At 38.1% G+C, this 19070-nt stretch overlaps 1 protein-coding gene across 1 annotated transcript in view; it reads left to right on the forward strand.

Annotated features, from left to right (window-relative positions):
- kcnn3 (potassium intermediate/small conductance calcium-activated channel, subfamily N, member 3) overlaps positions 1-19070 on the forward strand; it is a 74521-nt gene that overhangs the window by 3231 nt on the left and 52220 nt on the right. The window lies entirely within an intron of this gene.

The following is a 19070-nucleotide window of genomic DNA, read 5'->3' on the forward strand; positions in this document are numbered from 1 at the left end:
AAGTCCCGTAAATCCGGATCTATTCCAGCCCCAGTTCCCTGCTTAGCAAAGCTAAATTCCTCTCAGTTTAGTTTTTTAACAATCAAATTTAAAAATACAAAACCCTGAAAACATTTCGCTGAATCTTGGATTAGCATGAGAATAAGAAATGATGACCATTACTTACCGTGCAACAGTTTCTTTTGAAATCACCTGAATTTACACTGAGTCCATAATTTTAATTTCTGACTCAGTCTTGTACCACTGTGACTCTTTTAATGTATCCAGTTGGTTAATAAATGACGCTATAAAAGTTTTGTTTAGCTGAGTTTCCATTTTTCAGCCCAGGGTTCAGATGAGAGATCAGCATCCGAATGGATAAAGAATGAAGACCTGCTTATTGGACGAATGATAATATATTCATTTATTTAAATTGTCTCAGTAGACTACACTAATTCATAACAACAAAGAATGAAACAAAGGGAGGATCAGAGAAATAACAAATGAGATATTTATAACGATTTGGCTCCCACTTGACTCTCAGGTGTTGGAAACGCCAAACAAAGATTAAGAAGAGGTTCGAGTTAAGAATGTTGTAGGGGGAAAAGTCCAACATATGTTTTCCTTAGAGGATGTAGACCCTACCCTCAAACTCTTTACATTTCTTAAAGGTCACAGAAATGCCCAAACCCAGCTTGTTTCTCAACAGACAGAGATCTAAGATGCAGTAGACATTCAGCCTTCCTGGTATCTGCTGAAACCAGCTCCGTGTTAATTCACTGCTTTGCCAATTTGACAAATTGTTCCCAACTGAATTAATATTTTGTGGCAGATGGCTCCTTTTTGTATCTGAAAAAAATAAAAAATAAAGAATCTGGTACAAAACTGCAAAAACATGAAGTGGTGAAGAATAAAATACATAAAACCTGCAGAAGCCCAGATTCTTTATGAACAGCTGATATGATAAAAATGTGGTTTCCTTCTAAGTTCCTTCCTACATATTTTGCTTTCTGGAAGCATGATGCAAAACTTTTGAAATATTCTCTAATGTCTGAATCAACACTGGAAATATACCACTGAACCACCACATCATGTTTGTAGTTGCATTTGCCAAGGTCTATTAAAAATCTCTTATGTTAACTTTTCTTGTATATTTTCTTGTGTATTGTTTTTTTTTTAAATCTATTTTCCTTTTATATTGTAAGTATTGTGTCGTAATCTTGTCATTTCAATTCTTTGAACATTTTGAGCTTTGGTTATTTCATATTCAACTTTTCTGTGGAAAAATTTCCTATCTGCCATTTAAAGTGGAGTACAAGACATGTTTTATAGGGCATTTGAGAGTTGACATAATAAATTGTGTCCGCAATGCATCTAAGAAACTTAAACAGCTAAACAAATGAACTGAAGTAATATGGTACCGTTTAATCATTATAGTTGTTTCAGAAGCATAAAATGAAAGTAAAATGAGACAAATAATAATTATTAAGTCTTTGTATAACTAGAGGTGTGAATTGGCAAATGGGTGAACTGAGCTGGAGCTTGTAGAGAAAGTCACCATAAAGGTTAACAACCAAGTTATAAAGACACATTTAGCTGACAATATGAGGCTTTTAGCCACATTTTAAAAGAAATTCAGCATGCCCAAGTTTCTGTCTTCACAAATGGAGCAAAGGTTTCACAAATCTGTAATGAGTGTAGATTGTTTCAACTCTATAAGGGTTCTTCAGTAGCTCACTGGGTCAACAAGAACTGCTTTCCTTCTTCCTTCAAACCAGGAGCCTCAAAAATAAAATCAAAACAAAATTCAGGAAATCTTGTGGGTGGAGCAGCTGAGTTGAGTCTGGTTGATTGTCCTCTCCGCTAATGTGAAACAGCTCATTCTTGGTGTTGTTTATTGCTTTGCGTGATTGAAATGTAAAGAAAAAAGTATGCATTTGCAGTTTATTCGTTTACCAATTCTAAGTAGTGGCTTGTCCCTCCTCATGGTCGTCAACAGCGCGGTCACACACTGTTGTGGAATGGCATTCCATTCCTTGAGCAGCATTTGCTGCAAGTTTGCCACTGTGGCTTTATCTGTCACTCTGGCATAAAGACAGAATGCTCCCACAAACATTCAGTGGTGTTGAGGTCAAGATTGCAACAGGTTGTTCCGTCTTCTCCTCTTCCAAATTGTGGATGTTGTGTTTGATAAACGCTGCTGTGTTGTGGGAAATGTTGTTATTTTGGATGATGCATTAGTTCGCAGTTTGTGATGATGTGGAATTGCAATGGTTGCATGAGTGCAGTCCTTATTCTCAACTCGACTTACAGTTGTAAGCAGTCAACAAGCTTTCCAACACCATAAGATTCATTGTCAAAATCATTATTACACACAAAAAAAATCAACCAAATACAAATGACTTTCATTTTTGTGTTTGATAGGCAGGGGGTGTCCAATTTAAAGCTTTTACCTCGACATCCAGAGCCCAGAATATTAGCTTAGACTTAACCTGACCAGTCAAAGTCACAAGATCACAATGACTTTGCTGGACACACTTCAGTTTGACAAGAAAAATGCCAATTTAACACACCCTAGTGAGCAGCCATATTTACCACTTTGTAGCTTCTTGTAACTCTTCACACAGTCAGACCAGCTCTGTACACACGTGTTGGAGAAACGTTGTGCACTGTAACGACTGAGCTTGACAGTAGCTGCTTCCGGGTGATGTGATGCAACGACACAAAGGACATGCAGGGCAGATTATCAGTAGGAGGCCAGGATCTCATTTGTCTGTGTAATGGCCAGTGTAATAAGCTGAACTGGCCCCTGGCTGTTTTTGTGTGTTTATATTGGGTGTGTATGTGTGTTAGTTAGCCTCCCAGTGTCTTGTGGTCACCTTCCTGCTATCCCTGCCCTCATCCCATCCTTCTTTTTTGGTCTGACACATTACAGAGGGCTGGTTCTCTTTATCTAATGAGGCGGAAACATTACTTCCACATCTTGTCACAGTAGGATCATTGATCATGTAAAAGATTTGGTGGCACTCTGATTTACAGGTAGCCGGTTAGATGCTTTGCATCCCTTTCTCAATGTGTGTGGCCTCCAGTTTATCGTACAGGTCACTCTGGGATGGGATCTGCCTGCTCTGTGCTGCCAACTTTCTTTCTTTTCTTCTTCCAACTGCTGTATTAAAAACACCTTTGCAAAAGCAGTGTCTTCCTATTCATGAAAATGTATGGGTCTGAATTTGTCTTTCAACTCCTCTTTGTCTTTTTCCTCCTCGCTTCTCGTCCGGCAGTCATCGCTCTCAGAGGAGATGGCCGGCACTTTCATGTCCTCTTCCTCCATCTGTCCCCTCTGTTTTATTTTGAAATCCCTGTCCGTTTCTTTATCCGGGCTTCCTTTTATTCCTGTGTTTCTTTCATTATTCTTTTTTTTCTTCCTCTTCTTCGCTTCACTTTTCTCACTCCTCTGCTTCCCTGCTCTCGCAGTGGGCGTCAAGCTGGGGGAGTGTGATCGGAAGAGAGAAGCGGCTGAGTGAGAATGAAAGTCTGTGGAAGGATGGAAGAAAGGAAAGGCGATAATGAAAAGCCTGATTTAGGTTCTTAAGCTACAATCAATGCGGCCCATCTTAAACTGGCAGTATTGTCTATCAAAACAAATGAATGGAGATCCCATGTGTTTGAGCAGGGTAATGCCAGCTCCGTCACCTTAATGAATAATCTATAATCACTCTTGTTAGGAGTGGAGTTCAAGGAAAGCAGGATTAAAAAAAAAAAAAAACCTCAAACTTTTCAGGAAAGCTTTCTCCAGGATAGCACCCAGACATCTAAATGTGTTCTGGCAATTAGTTTTAGTTTGATTTGGTTTCAGTCCAGCAGAAACTGGAGGACCATCAAACAGCTCAAACACTCACTTAGATATCTGAGAAGGACAGAGGCCCACCGGTTGTTGTGGTGAAAAATGGATGGCAATCATGTGGATGAAAGCGAGATGGGAAAGAGAGACGAATGGGAAGGGAGCCCAGAGAAAGGTAGAGAGACGTTCGTTCAGCTGAAACTCGTCTGAGGGTGGAAGCTTTGAATGATTTCTTCTATTGATTTCTGAAAATCACTCACCCACACAAGGACTGTCCACCCCCAGGAGCATGAACTCACAATTGTTGCTGATTTTATTTGATTGTATTTGTGCTGCATGTTGTGTTTCATATTGACTTCTTTAGGTGGTGTGGAAAAGTCCAATCACTAGTACCTGGTTTCATCACAAAAACCCCTTCAGGTCCATCTCAGTGAACTAGAAATCTTATTTTCATTCACTATTTAATTACCAAGTGAAATTCATATGTTCCACATGTTTATTTTACACAGTGATATGTGTAAACCTTTTACTTCTGCGAATTTTAATCTCTACAACAATCATTGAGCATTTTTAACACAAAAAATATCAGCTTATCATGTATTGTACATTTTATGAACACAACGCTTGAGGCTGTGGCTCTGCTGAGGTTCTCAGGAAGCCCATTTTTTTCTCATTTTCCTCTTAATACTTTGTTATCCAGCACAATATCACTATGGTCAGCATGTATTGGTACCAATGTTAGTTCAGGCAAAAATCCAGCTGGAAATCAGTTTGTTGGCAGAAGACAAATTAGTGCTCTAATTTTAATTTTGTTAGACTTAGATTTTTTGTAACCACATTTTTAACTTAACTTTATGAAAACATGCTCGCATACAGCACTCTGTAAACATCCAGCTTCTTTACAATGAAGTCTGGTGGCTTACCCTCCTGCTGAAGAATGTCAATGTCTATTTGCTTGACTACACTCTGTAGTTTTCCCCCATAATTGTTTGCCATTTCATAGCTTTTTTGAAAATTGTTTTTGTTGTTGATCTTACGTGATATTCAGGCTTAATGAAACTGTTTTGTTGTTGCTTTTGGCTGTAAGCCATTACTACTACTACTACTAATAATAATAATAATTAAAAATACTACTATCTAATGTACCAGATGCAACTTTATAATTGAGTTATTGAATAATAACTTGTGGATGATAGTTTGATGCGCTGAGTTGCACCTGTACATACAGCATATTCTGATAACAGGGTCTGTGTGCAGTCTCCAGCCAGTGTGTACATATCTCTCAGAGCTCTCTTCAGGAGGTCCAGCTGCTCGATTTAGCTCCCTAAAATAGAGACGAAGAATAAGACTGGACCCGAGTGGGGTGGGCTGCATTTTGCAGAGCGAATATTTGGATGGATAAAGCGAGCGAGGTTAACTTTGGAAGACACCTTCTTCGTGACTGCGAATGTTGCAAGTGAGTGCATCACCAGCCTTTCCTACTCCATCAGCACAATCTGAAGTCACAGCGTCCAACTTGTTGCTTTGTGGCCTCTGTCTTTCATTGCCTTTCCGTTCCTTTCGGTTGTCTTCAAGCCTGAGCACTGAGATGTGAGATCCGCTCGATGAGTCCTGGTCGCAGGTTAAAAAATTGTTCTCATGTACGGCAGGCAGCATGAATAATTGAACTTGCTGTCAGGCAAAATGGTGACTTTTCACTTACAAAGCCTGAAAGATGAAAGAGCAGCGCAAAGCCTTTTATATTCTCTCTATAAGTTCTCTTCTGCACTGTACATGTTAAGAGTTCCAGGCTCTTTTGCGTTTGCATCTCCTGCTACCTCTCCTGCACATTTCTGTGGGTATTTAACAGCTATGTGAGGACATTTTTTCACGTAGGGCATCCATTATTGATTTTAAGAATATGAGGGAATCTGTGTGAGAGCAACCAAGAATCTCGCAGACTTTGGACCGGTTGCCTGCCGGTGTCAGTTCAGCCGACCGGCTCCACACCCCGTTCCAGGCCTGCGATGCAACGCGGGCTATTCTGAGAGAATGCACAGCTGTTGTCAACCACACCTGTCACATCGTCAGCGCACTCACTTTGCACACGTGTGACGCACAGGACGGGCTAACAAGTGGGAGTATGAGCTGTACTTGATGTTGCTCAGCACACGCATCACAAACTGTTGCATTCGGTACACTGTGTTTTTGAGGGGAATTTTTTTTTTCAAAAAATAATATTTTTTATTTGGAGAATAAGTTTAATGTCTCATGAACGTAACATGATATGCAAACAGCTGGTATGAAGCAGTACATGTTTCCCTCGAAGTGACTGATTGGCTATTTCTGCTTCTGAGGAAGAGGACAAGCCATCGGCAGCTGACATGAATGAATAATTGCATCACGCCCAGCTATAGCAGATTTTCTTCTACTTGACCAAGCCAAGAAAGCATTAAATTATTGTGCGCCCTGAGAACAAAACCAAACAAAATGAAAATCAATGTAATGATGATTTATACACCTACGGCAACTTATTTTCCGGTTAAATGTTTCTTCTTTTGTTGCTTGGCTACCTGATAGTGCATGTTGGCAATAAATTTAACAACTCAAAAGGTCAAGGTCCAGATATAGTTAAGGGAATGTGTCTATATTGAATGAGATAAAATACTGAGTTTTTGTTAATGAAGGCGAAGACTTCAGAGTTTAATATGAAAAAAACTCGCTGTTATGCTCAGGAACCCGCCAGAGCATTTACTGAGAGTCAGTAAACAGCAACTAAGTGTTGTGTGTGACTGCGCTTGTATGAAATAAAGTACATAATATCCTCTGCCTTTATAACCTGACTTGTCCTGTCTCTGTCTCAGTGATAACACTGAGTAGTTTTTAATATTTAATGTAGCTGCTACATTATGATATGTTTCTAAATGCAAATGTCTTTCATTCTCTCACTGGAGACACAGCTAAAATATTTAGTACAAACAGGGAAGAGACTCTTTAATAAACAGATACAGGAGCTGCTGCAAGCGACGAGCACAGCTCCGTCTACCGATTTCAGATCACCAGAAAGCGACACGGCACAACGATGGGAGTTCACTGGTTTAATCAAAGCGGAGGGAGGACGAGGCGATAGACGAAGCAAAAGGTTGATCTTCATCCAGGAGAAAGAAAAGTGGTGATAAACAGGGATGAGCAAGGTGTAAAGTTGTTTTAAAGGTAGATGAGGAGAATAGGGATGGTGAGGGGTCTCAAAAGGGGATAAGGAGAAAGAAGGGATGAAAATAAGTTATAAAGAGAGAGATGAGTGGATGGAGAGGGTCATACAGAGGGTGATGAGGAGCAAAGGAGAGAATATGGGAATATGAATCATAAAACAGCTTCACTAAATAGGGATGAAGCCGATGAGATGGTTGAAGAGCAGACATGAGGATTGATGAGTGCCAAGAAAAGCGGTTGTAAAAAGAGTTGAGGAGAAAAAGTGGGATTAGAAGGTGTCATAAAGAGAAACGAGGACAATAAGTACAATTAACAGGCCTCACAAAGAGGGATGAGAAGATTAGGAGGGCAAAAAAAGGACGATGAGCATGAAATGATAGAAGAAGGAATGTGCAGATTGATGATGAGGGTGTGGCATTAAATTTGATTGAGAATGAGGCAGTAGAGGAAGATGAAGGACTGAAGGGATGAAGAGAATAAAATGGACACAGAGACATGAGACATAAGGAGGGATGAGGAGGATGTGTGGGACAGTAATGGAATGAACGGTCATTTAGAGGGTTGAGATGGTGTCATACAGATTGATGATTTGGATGAAAAAGGATTGTTAAGAGAAATTAGGATGACCAGTGAAGTTAACAGTGGGTGCAAAGAAGGATGAGGATGTTAGTTGGTATGAAAATGGACCATAAAGAGGGACAAAAAAGTGTAATAGTTAAGCAAATGACAGATGAAGAAGATACATACAATGAAAAGGTGACCTGGAGCAACACAAGGAGGACGATTGGGTTAAAATCTAGTCTTAAAGAGAAGACGATGAGGAAGAAAAAGACACATTCAGTACATGGAGGATACATTTTTACCCTTCAGTTCTCGGAGCTTCAGCTCTATTATACATCAGGAGTGTTTAGCTGCAGTCTTCAGAGACTGATGTCCTGCAGATTTTAGATGTGTACCGGCTCCAAACCAGCAGATCCCCAGCATGTTATCAACCTGCTAATGGCCAATTTATTTGATTCAGGTGCTGTAAGCACATTAATGGCTCATTCATTCGAGTCGTTCATTCGGTGTGTTGAAGCAGGGAAATACCGAAACATGAGGACTGACTTTGGACACTCTGCATTAAAACTGATGGTATAATTGCTGTTATCTGTGTTTTCCTCTGTGTTTCTGAATGGCAACTCATTTGATAAAAACTGTTTGACAGGAAAAAAGTTATCCAGTCATAAATTAGTTTAAAACTAAAACAGTGCAGTTGTCTTATTCATTTACGGCGGTGCTCTTCCCCGTTCTCTCTTCTCTCCCTCTCCTTTTTCATGTCTCTTAAAGTGAGTGTTTATGTTCCCTCCCTCTGGTATTTCTTAAATATGTCTCCATTTCCCCAAGGGGGTCATTGCCATCTCAGTCGTCTTACATCTCCTTCACATGCCCCTCTTCTGCTCGTACGCCATCCCTCCATCAGCGCCTTCGCTGTTCTATCTGTGACATTTCTGGCAGGCATTTACTGGTGGACCTCCCTGGACCTTTCTCTGCTTGACCACTTACTGAGGCTGTGTGCTGCTTTCAGGCGTTACATGATGATGATGATCGGGGAATTGAACCGCCATCATATTCTTTAAAGGGGCTATCAGCCATCTCAGCACTTCTCTGTCCTTTTACCTCTCCTCCGTCTCCGCTCCCCTCCTCGCTTGCTTCTTAGGAACTTCAGATCCCTCAAGTCTCACCACCAGCAGGTATAAATATCGCCATTTCTTCCAACATAACAAAGCTTCCTCCGTCTGTATGTGTGAGCCTGTTGGTACACATGGGTGTGCTAGAACTTGCATCATCCGGCAATAACATAAACACTCATGTCACAGTGTGTATACACATGTGTGAAGTGTGTTTGTCTTCGTGTTATTTTGCATTCAGCTCTGTCAAAAGTAAAACCTACGAATGCACCTGCTGATGTGTGAGCGCTCACATTGCTCTTTGTCTGGATTTAATTGAGTGTGTATGGGTGTAATAGCTTATTCCAAAGTGAAGTCAAGTGTGTGTATGTGGTCTGTGTGTGTGTGTGTCTGTCTGTGTGTGTGAGCATTTATTCTGGTGAGGTGCAATCGCTTTTCTGCCCACTGCCTGTTTCCCTGGAGACTGATTGCAAGAAGGCATCACTCTGACAGGAGAGAATCCCAAGGCTAAGTCATTAGCATGCACACACATGGTCATTGATATTCATTATAAACATGTGTACCAGGCGACTTATCTCTGCTAGTCATGTGTTGTAACCAACATGTGCAGTGCATTGCCTTTTGCATTTGTGTCAGTGCTGTTATGTGGACGGCTGGGGAAAGCCCTTCAGATCCTACCTGTGCGTGTGCGTGTGTGTGTGTGGTTGTGTCGGTGTAGGCGGATGCGTGGCTGCCTTCCAGCCAAACTAAAGAAGCTGAAAAAGCTCATTATCTCTGCATGCTGTCCACCAAGTCAGTGATCAATGCACGCTAATCGCACACTTACGCACAACTGGGGTAAGAAAAAAGAAAATCCACATGGTTACAACAACAAATGCACATGCTTGGGAATATGTACTATGATGTTTTTAAATGTTGGGCGGATGCATAAAATCTCTTCAAAAACTAGAGAGTACCTATCAAATTGAAGGACATTTTAAAAGAGCACAACAGAATTTTAATTGTTATTTTAAATATTTTTGTTATTTAAATGTTGGCAGTGAAAGGGACACTGGAATAAGATTGGACAGTGTAAAAAATAATAACAATAATAATAATTTACTGGGTTCCTACCCAATCAGGAACAGTCCGAACAATTTCTGCAGGTGTGGAATGAAATGGAGTATGGAGTATGGAACAATGTTTGTCTTTCCATGCTTTCCTCTGGAAATGCAAATGTTTTCTATTACCATCAATCCATCAACATCTACAGAACAACCAATTTATTTCTCGAAACAATTCGGTCAAACTACACCTGATAAAATGCAAAGCGTGTCATTTGATCAAAATGGATATTTTATTCTGAAAAAAAAAAATGTAGTCATGTTAATAAACGTGTCCTGATACCACTGTTTATGAAGAAGATAACCAAATGGCTTTGTTATATTTTCATTGTGACAGTTCACTTTTTTTTTCCAATTAAAAGCCGTCAGATTTTGGAGACACCTGAAAATCACACGACCGTACCATACACTGTTTCCACTACTGTTAACAATCACGCATGTGAAAACTTCACCTGAGAGAAATTGTTCAATCTAGGAGACATCTTCAGGAAAGAATAATAATGACAGATTTGACAACTAGTTCCACATGTTTCTATACCATGACTTAATCAATAAAACTTTTAGTTCAATTAGGAATGACTATGCAGCATTCATAAGTACATTTCACTTTGACTGGCACTACATAAGCAAATTATAATGTCATGAAACAGCAGAAAAATAAATGGAAGCAATGGATGCATGTCGAAAATTATCTGTAATGTTTGTGGAAGGGAAGACAATCTGCTACTGACATTCACAAAGGACTGAATGTTGTGGAGGTTGATCTACGTAATAGTGATGAAAATTTTAATTCTCACCAGAGATGTATACCAATGCAATTGATACAAACTGTAAAGGCTGTATTTTCTTTTTTTTAGTACATTTTAAATGAGTAAGAACTGCAGATATTTGAGTCTAGAAAAATATTCAATCTTGATGTGAAAATGTGCCGAAACTTTGAATTTAATGTCATAAATAATAAGAATTTGAAAGAGTTTAATATTCAAAAGGCACAGGATTTGAAGCCTTCATTGAATGGCTGTGATCTCCAACTCTTCTGGCATCATTGCATTTTGCAGAGCAACAACAGACAAACTCACTTATGGAAATAAATGCACAAGCTCAGAAAACACAGTTGGTGTATCTATTAATGCCAAGCGAGATCAGGACATCCAAGAAACCGAAGCATCATCCCAGTTTTGTTTTTTAAATCAGCCAAAACTGTACAGCACGTGTTAAAGAAGTGTGCCCCTAAAGATGAGGTGAGATTCAAGGTGATGCAACACAGTGGTAAACATTCTTCTGTCCCATCTCTTGCCTGCGTCTGAATCAGATTCAAAGTATTTCATCTTTAAAAAATATATATATATATTTATTTGGTCTGTTACATTTGTTATTGTGCCTGGTAAATATATTAAAGATTTTTGTTGAAGGCTTTCTTTGTTCCTCCTCAAACAGCTTATTAATCTGCATGTTCACAATCACTCCAAAACTTAAGAAGAAAATATGTTTTTATTCAGAGTAGAACCTCATGTTTTACCAATCTTTGTTCTAGAGCTATGAGATAATAAGATGAAAATGTTTTTTGTGATAATTGCTGGACGAGCTAAACCCTTACAACAGTCTTTATCTGCTTTGTAGTATTTAGGATTCTCAGTTGATTTTCAAGAAGCACAATCAGTATGGTTTAAAACAAAACTTCAAACACATAATATCAGTACATTAAAGTAAAAAAAAAAAAATTTGTTTTTTATTTATTGTAAAACAGATTTTTCCAAATTCTTTTGTTTCTATATTTTACTTGACTAAGGTTTATGAACAAGTAAATAAATAGCTTGTAAGTTTTAAGTTGCATGTTGTTGTATAGATACAAGCTGGGAAGTTGCAATATAAGCTTTAACATGGACTGATTGTAACTCCAAAATGTAATCCCAGAAGATTACCCAATAGTTTGTTTTATGCATAAATCGTTCGCAAAGTAGTGTTTCAAACACATCTCTTTTAATTCCACGATGACTCTGTAGTTCTGCATCTTCTTTTCTTTTCACTTCACTTTTGAAATCTTTCCTATGTACAGAATTAACAAACAGCTTTCATTGGAAGTTAAGTTGGTACTTGTGAAGTCAACCTTTTCTACATTTGATTGTTGCAATATTCTGATTGTGGATGCATGCATGAATGAAATGTATGACGATCTCACTCTGTGTTTTGCTTATTAATTATTCTTGTGCTCTGTTAAAGTTCCTGTGTGGTTCAGTCTCATCACCCAAGTTACTGCTGCACATACAAAACCACTTTGGGGGAAAATTCCTGAAATGGAAACAAGGAAGTCAGTGTTAGTTCAACAGAAAATCTGAGCTTGGATAAAGGCAAACCACCTTAAAAACGTTTGTGTGCTGTTATATTCAAAATGTCTGTTGAAACAAACGTGCCCTGCTTGTGATTGGCTGTTTACTTTATCAGTTAGCACCGTTAGCAGGAGCTAATGCAAAATCGAAACAAATTGGAAAACAATGAATGTATGTTTAGTTTGAGATTTATATTTATATCTGTATTTTGATCATTTTATCTTACATCCCTACAGTTAGATTAGAATCAGGACAAGACTGTACCCTCTTACACCAAGCAGGAAATCGTAATCACAAGAACTGCTGAAGCTAACTAACACATAGCATCTTTGCTTAATCTGTGTGCAACCAGAAAGGTTACAATTGCAATTTGCAAGATTAAAGGGAGTAGTGGTCCATTATCTTGATGAACAACATTTCATCAGTCTCATCGTTTATTCACCACAGACACTCCAGCACATGCGAGTCAAAGAATTAGCAATGATTTAGCTGTATTCGGGACTTTCATAGAGAGAGCGTGATTATGAGCTTGGAGTGTCAAGACTTTTACTCTAAGCAAAGAAAGTGAAATTAAGCCTCTTTTTTCATTTTATAAATAAGACATTTCCTTTTGGATGTAATATTGATTTTGAGATTCCTGTCGGCGACACAGTTTGCTTTACCATTTATGAAAATATGTTTATAAAGTTTCAATATAAATCACTATTTTAGGAATTTTTAAAAATCCCATAATAAAAAAATAAACATTTTGGCATCAATAAAAGGCAATAAAAAAATAAACAAACTAAATAACAGGAAAACATTTTATTATTGATAATTTTCTCAGACATTTTGGGAACTTTCAATGAGTAATTGATGACTTTGTGTGTCCCTTTGAGTGTAAATGGAACATGACACACAGAGGCCAATTTCTCTTAGCCACTCCTCAAAATGGAATAAAACAAGAGTACACATTATTCAATTAAGTCAGATGTGTGTTGATCTGAGTCAATCTAAACTTACCTAAACTTGCATATCTCTACAGTCATAGTACTGATTAAAAAATTAAAACAACAAGGTTGATACAGGTTGATGTTTTTATGCTGTTATGTGAATATACAGTCATGAGGTAAAGATTAAGGTGATGGCAAAGAGTCTTCACAGACCTGGAGCTTAGAACCAAAGATAAATGGTCAAAATACAAAAGAAAACATACAAAATAGTTAACTATCAATTAGAAAAGTGTTAAGATATACACAGTTTTAATCTTGCTTGATTGAAAACATAATAAGTTAGAATTAACTAAATAAAATTTGTACTTACACCATTATATATTGTCAAGCCTTTCCCGTTTAATGACATTTTACTTGCAGTTTTATTGACAAAAGGAAATAAATTATGAAAACGTTTCACCTCTAGAGATCCAGGGTAAAATGTCTCAGTACAGCTGGGTCAGTGCACCATATTCTGCCACCCCGTGAACAAACTAGGTCAGCAGACGCAGTATGTGAAAATACATGTAATGCCATTACTAACCAACTATTTACACATTTTTGCTTTATGAAAAAGAGGCTAGGCTTCATATCTATGATTGAATTTAAAGCTTTCATTCTTGGTTTTCTTTTTCATCAAAATGTGGTGCAGCCTTGTGGTTTCAAACTTGAGTAATAGCAGGCAGAAACAGGGTGATTTGTCCAATCAGTATGAATGTCGAGGCAGCAAGTAGGTCTTGGTTTAAGCTCGGCAACCAGCTGGGGCCATTTTTCCTTTTCATGTGGGGTTTGCATGTTCTCTTTAGTCCTGCGTGGGTTTTCTCCAGGTGCACTAGTTACCTCCCACAACCCAAAGACATGCATGTCAGACTGATTGGCGTTTCTGAATTGGCTGTAAGCAGGTGTAAGCATGCACGACTGTTGGTTACATGTTGTCATATGACAACCTGGCCTATTTAGGCTTTTACTCTAGCCTCTATGCAGTCTGACAGAAACCACTTCTCTGTAAATCTCTTGACTACCAGGTTTTTACAGTTAGCACTAACTACCATAATGCAGCTTTAAACTGTGACCATACTAGAAATAGGTTTTGAAATAGCACCATTGCTATTTTAGACTTGGTAATATCCTGTCACAAGGTATACATTTGAAGAAGAAAAAAATGTAATGGAAAGCTCCCTTGAAAAAATTCTGGCATTAAATCTGTCTGTGAAACCACAACCTGTCATTAATTAGTGGCTTTTGGAGCCGCTGGTAGATGACAAGCTTTTGAACTTTGCACACAGCAGAACAGCTGGTTCTCCTCTTTATGCTAACCTAATCCCCTGTTCTCTCAGCGAGACCACAAATAAACGCATTTCAAATGGTATAAAACATTTACTGGGTACAGAAATGTGACAGTGCTAGCAGATGCAGAAAAAAAATAATAAATTAGTAATTCTCAGATATGAAAGGTGGATAACTAGATTTCATTGTGCGTAAAAGCATGCGTGTTGTCTAGAACTGTCAACATTCGATTCAGCTTATTTATATAGAGACATTTCAAAACAAATATCATCTCAAGGCTCTTAAACAAAAAGTCAATTCAATTCAATCACGCAAACAGATTCGCACTGACATTCATTTACTCTGCTCGACCATATAATTGGTTACAGAGCGTTACAAGTGTTAATATCGCTTGTGTTTTCTTTTTTTTCACTTCGCAAGCACAAACATTTCTGGGTTTTATATGCCAGCTCAATCAAGTGATGAATAATTGTGAAGTGGAAAAAACTGTATGCTTTCAAGCATATTTGGAAATGTTATGTGCACTTTCACTACTTTTACTGCGCTACTCCTGTGTCACAACCCATCAAGGCCCTATAGTAAGTAAAGTCTACTTGAGTGTAATTGAATCTCAATATAAATACAACTTTTCTGTGAATGCCTGAGAGGTTGGAAAGAGAAGATAAATGAACAGCATCATGGAGATGAGAACACAACAAACTGGTCTGTCAACAGGACGCCTGAGACTTGATACAAGAGATGAGGTTCACCTTTCTGCATGACAACAAACCTTAAGATACAACTAAAAGACATTTTAGTTTCTTGTTGTAACAACAAAATCTGAAAACGCTCATTAGATATGAGTACTTTTGCAAGGTGCCTCTTAAATGCAAAGGAGCGTTGTCTTGTTTGATGGAATTAAGCATTTACTGTCATTGTGGCATAAAAGAACAGAAGCTTGACATTAGTGACAATATAATGGGCAGATTTGAAAATAAATGAAAGAGGGAACAGCACGTAGACGACAGGTGGTTGAAGAATGAGACAAGGGAGAGAAATGACGTGAACTCCAAGTCAGCTACACTTCAGCTCAGCCAGTGTGACCATGTTTGAACAGACATGCTGCTGCTGGGAGCCAAAGCTGAAAAGCTGCATTTTTCTCATTAGCACAACAGCGTTGGCTTCCCTTGCACCTAGTTTGCTTCGGAGAGTACAAATGAGATTTTAGCAGCGGAGAGGGAGATTGATGCAGGACAAACAAGACGGGGCTTTTGCAGCGTTGTTCGCTAGCCCAGAACCACACTCTAATAGCAACAAATGTGAGGTGTCAAGTTGTTTTTGTTAGCTTTTTTTGAATCATATGAATAATGAAAATTGTGTAATATTTTGTGGAGTGCGTTCTTTGTTTTGAATAATTATGGGAGAAAATAAATTCAAAGCAGTCGCGGTGAGGATTAGCAAACATGACTCTTTGTATGTTTAAGTGTTTGTTTGATGTTGAATTAATGCTATTAAGGCCAAGAAGAGTCCAGAGAGACTCAGAATAAATACAGCAACACACTCCTATTTTCCACAACGCTGACGCAGAGTATATTGTTATGAATTCAAAATGCTGTGAGGAGCGTTCCGTGATGAATGCTTAGCAGCATTCCCCTCAAAAACCCGCAGACATATCTGATCTGAAGAGTAGCAGTCTTAAGGTGGCGTGGATCTCATCTTCACGGGGTTATCTGGCTGCAGCACTCAACCTGACCTTGTTCAAGGTAATGATGAATACACTTTGGAGGTTGTTTGTGCCTGCACATGTTTCGTTTTGCAATTCTAAACCTAGTCCTTGAGCTGATGTGGACAAATGAATCATTTTAGCAGGTATGGGCTGAAGAAACTGCAATATTGACTGCTACAAGGTTCATCAGCAGAACCATTTGAAACATTTTGACAACTTCAATATCATTAACAAGCTTATTTATGCAATTTCTTTTTGTTAAAAAGCAGAGCGTTGATCAAAAATAGTGGCACACTAATACATTTTATCTGTCATCTAAGATGGTTTGTATTATTAATTTTACAGCGGCTAATAGCAGTTATGCCATAAACACTAAAAGTCTCAGGAACTCACAGCTCTCCTGCACTCTTTGAGCTGCCACAACATCAACCGTCTGGAAAACAGTTGCCATTGTTGCGGTCTTAAAGAAACTAAGGCCCTGATTTCAGTGTAACCCGTTACTGTTACATTGAATTCATGGACTGGAACATGACTGCATGACGTGCAATCATGTTCAATCCAGGTGGGTTTTTATTTAACTACTATTGAATCCAAACCTACCTGTTGGCGCCGCGTAACTGCATCCCTTCAGCTTTTGCCTAAAACGATAATAGGAGAACGTATGTGGCCTCGTATCAATCTTCCATGAGCAATTAAACACCCAGGGTATCCGGATCCTTAGTGAGTTTATGCTGTGATGATTGAAAATTTGCAACTGAATGTTTTCTCTAGTTTCTCTTACAATATCCATTAATTTTTAAACAATTTCTGAAAGCTTTGTCATAGCATAACTATGGAAATGTTCAAATGCACCCCATATGCTCATTTGCATCACCCATATTTGACTTTTTCAAGGCAATCTGAACGACCCAGTAAAGATCTAACGGTTTCATCTCCCTAAAAGTACCCTACACCTTCATACGTGGCACTTTAGCGACTACAATTTATTCTTGATTTTCATCTTTGCTTCCTCTGAACGTAAATGTAGCCCAACTCATCTGCACTCACAACCAACTGTGGAGCACCACACAGGTGTGTGCTAAACTCTTTTCTGTGCACTACTTACTGACTGTTTCACTTCTTCACCAACCACTTCCTCCCTAAAATACTCTGACAACACTGCAGATATCGCCCTCTTCTTTACTATTACAAAAACAGCTATTTCATCTTATTGTAACCAGAAGTAGAGACTAAAACTACAGGCTTTTCTGGAAGAGTTCGAAGCCCTCCTAAGCATGACCACGTTTCTCCAAATGTTCCACCAAACTAGTGGAAAAGGCATTCATGAGAATGAGGAATTATTCAAAACTACTTAGACCAAATGAGAAGAAAGAACTTAAGAAAACTGTTTCTGGGCTTAGATTATTTATCTTTACCTTCCAATTATAGTGTGTTTATTTAAACAGTGCTGTGCTGTGAAAATGAATTTTCCTCTGTTGAAAAAAAAAAAGATCTAAAGTTAAAAGTATTTTGAAGGGTTTTATTAATGCCAATAATTCAACTAAAAGATCAGACCCAGAGATGAATCTGAAGTGTCTGTGTGAGTGTAGCGTGATATTCTCAGGCGCCTGTCCTGTTGACCCGAGCACCACATGCATATTAATATGCAGCTAAGAATAGCGGCCAAGAAATTAATCTTAACTGCCGTATCACTAATGTGAGCTAAATCGAAGAGTGACCTTCTAACTAAAAAAGGTATTCATATTTATGACACCAAATAAAATCACTTTGTTGAAGTATTCTTAAATATTAACATTTGGACCTTAAAAATCATTGGCATCTGTTGGCATGTGCTTTAAATACATTTCTGGATTGCACCCATTAAATGTTGTTACTTTGCACAATATAGTAATATAAAACTTAGTAACATTTCCAAGTGGGATCAGAATCACAACAAAAAATGGGTTGGGTTTCTTCTTAAAGCCATTTTTGTTTGTATCAGACACAACAAATAAAGCTTTTTAACATCAAAAATGGACTTTTAAATTAAATTCTGTCTCCTAGCCAGGTTTTAAATGAATAGAGAAGCTCCAACTTAATTACTTTAGAGTCACATTCAGTAATATTCAATAAATTAGAATATTACTTAAACGTTAATTTATTTCAGTAACTTAAATCTCAAAGTGAAACATTAAATCCTTTCATTACCCACAGACTGATGTTTCAAAGGCTTTATTTCTGTTCATTATGAGGATTTTTCACTTAAAGGTAATGAAAACACTTTCAAGATTAGAATATTACATCAGACCAATTAGAAACATTGATACAGAAATGTAGGATTAATGGAAAGTATTTTTAATAACATATTAAAAGTTATGATTTTTTCAAAGTACTTTAAAGCTAAAAAACAAACCTTATCAGAATGCATATTGTAATTTGATGAATACACACAAGGCAGGTCTAAATTTACCATTTATAAAATATGTATATTTGTGGCATGTCTGTAGCAATAATTAACAACAATTACAATGTAGTTTAAATCTATATCCAATCAGATAAAAAATAGGTGTTGGGAGGTTTGCTTGTCTCTCTCCAGCCATCATTGGGCAAGAGGCGGGACACACCCTGTACAGATTTCTAGTCGATCACAGGGCAACACAAAAACACGTACAGGTCAAACAGCTCACATACACTCACACCTAAGTGCAACCTAGAGACACTTAACAGCTGAAACATTTTTTGACTGTGGAAAGACGCTGGAGTATCCAGAGAAACCCTCTACCAGCACCTGGAGAGCATTCAAAACCCAGGTTGAAATTTGAGCAGCGGAGGTAAGACATCAGCACTGCCATGCAGACCTGGACTATCTCATTTAAAGACAAAATGCACCATTAGTTATGCACGTCAAATTTGAAACCAGTCCAGCCAGTAAACATGTCTGTAGTAGGTAAAACTTAAAACCATAAACAGATAAAAGTGCAACATTTTTTTTGTCTATCTGTCATAAGTATGCCAC

Source organism: Poeciliopsis prolifica, unplaced genomic scaffold, assembly GCF_027474105.1.
Source record: "Poeciliopsis prolifica strain line A6 unplaced genomic scaffold, Auburn_PproV2 SCAFFOLD026, whole genome shotgun sequence".
Taxonomy (NCBI): domain Eukaryota; kingdom Metazoa; phylum Chordata; class Actinopteri; order Cyprinodontiformes; family Poeciliidae; genus Poeciliopsis; species Poeciliopsis prolifica.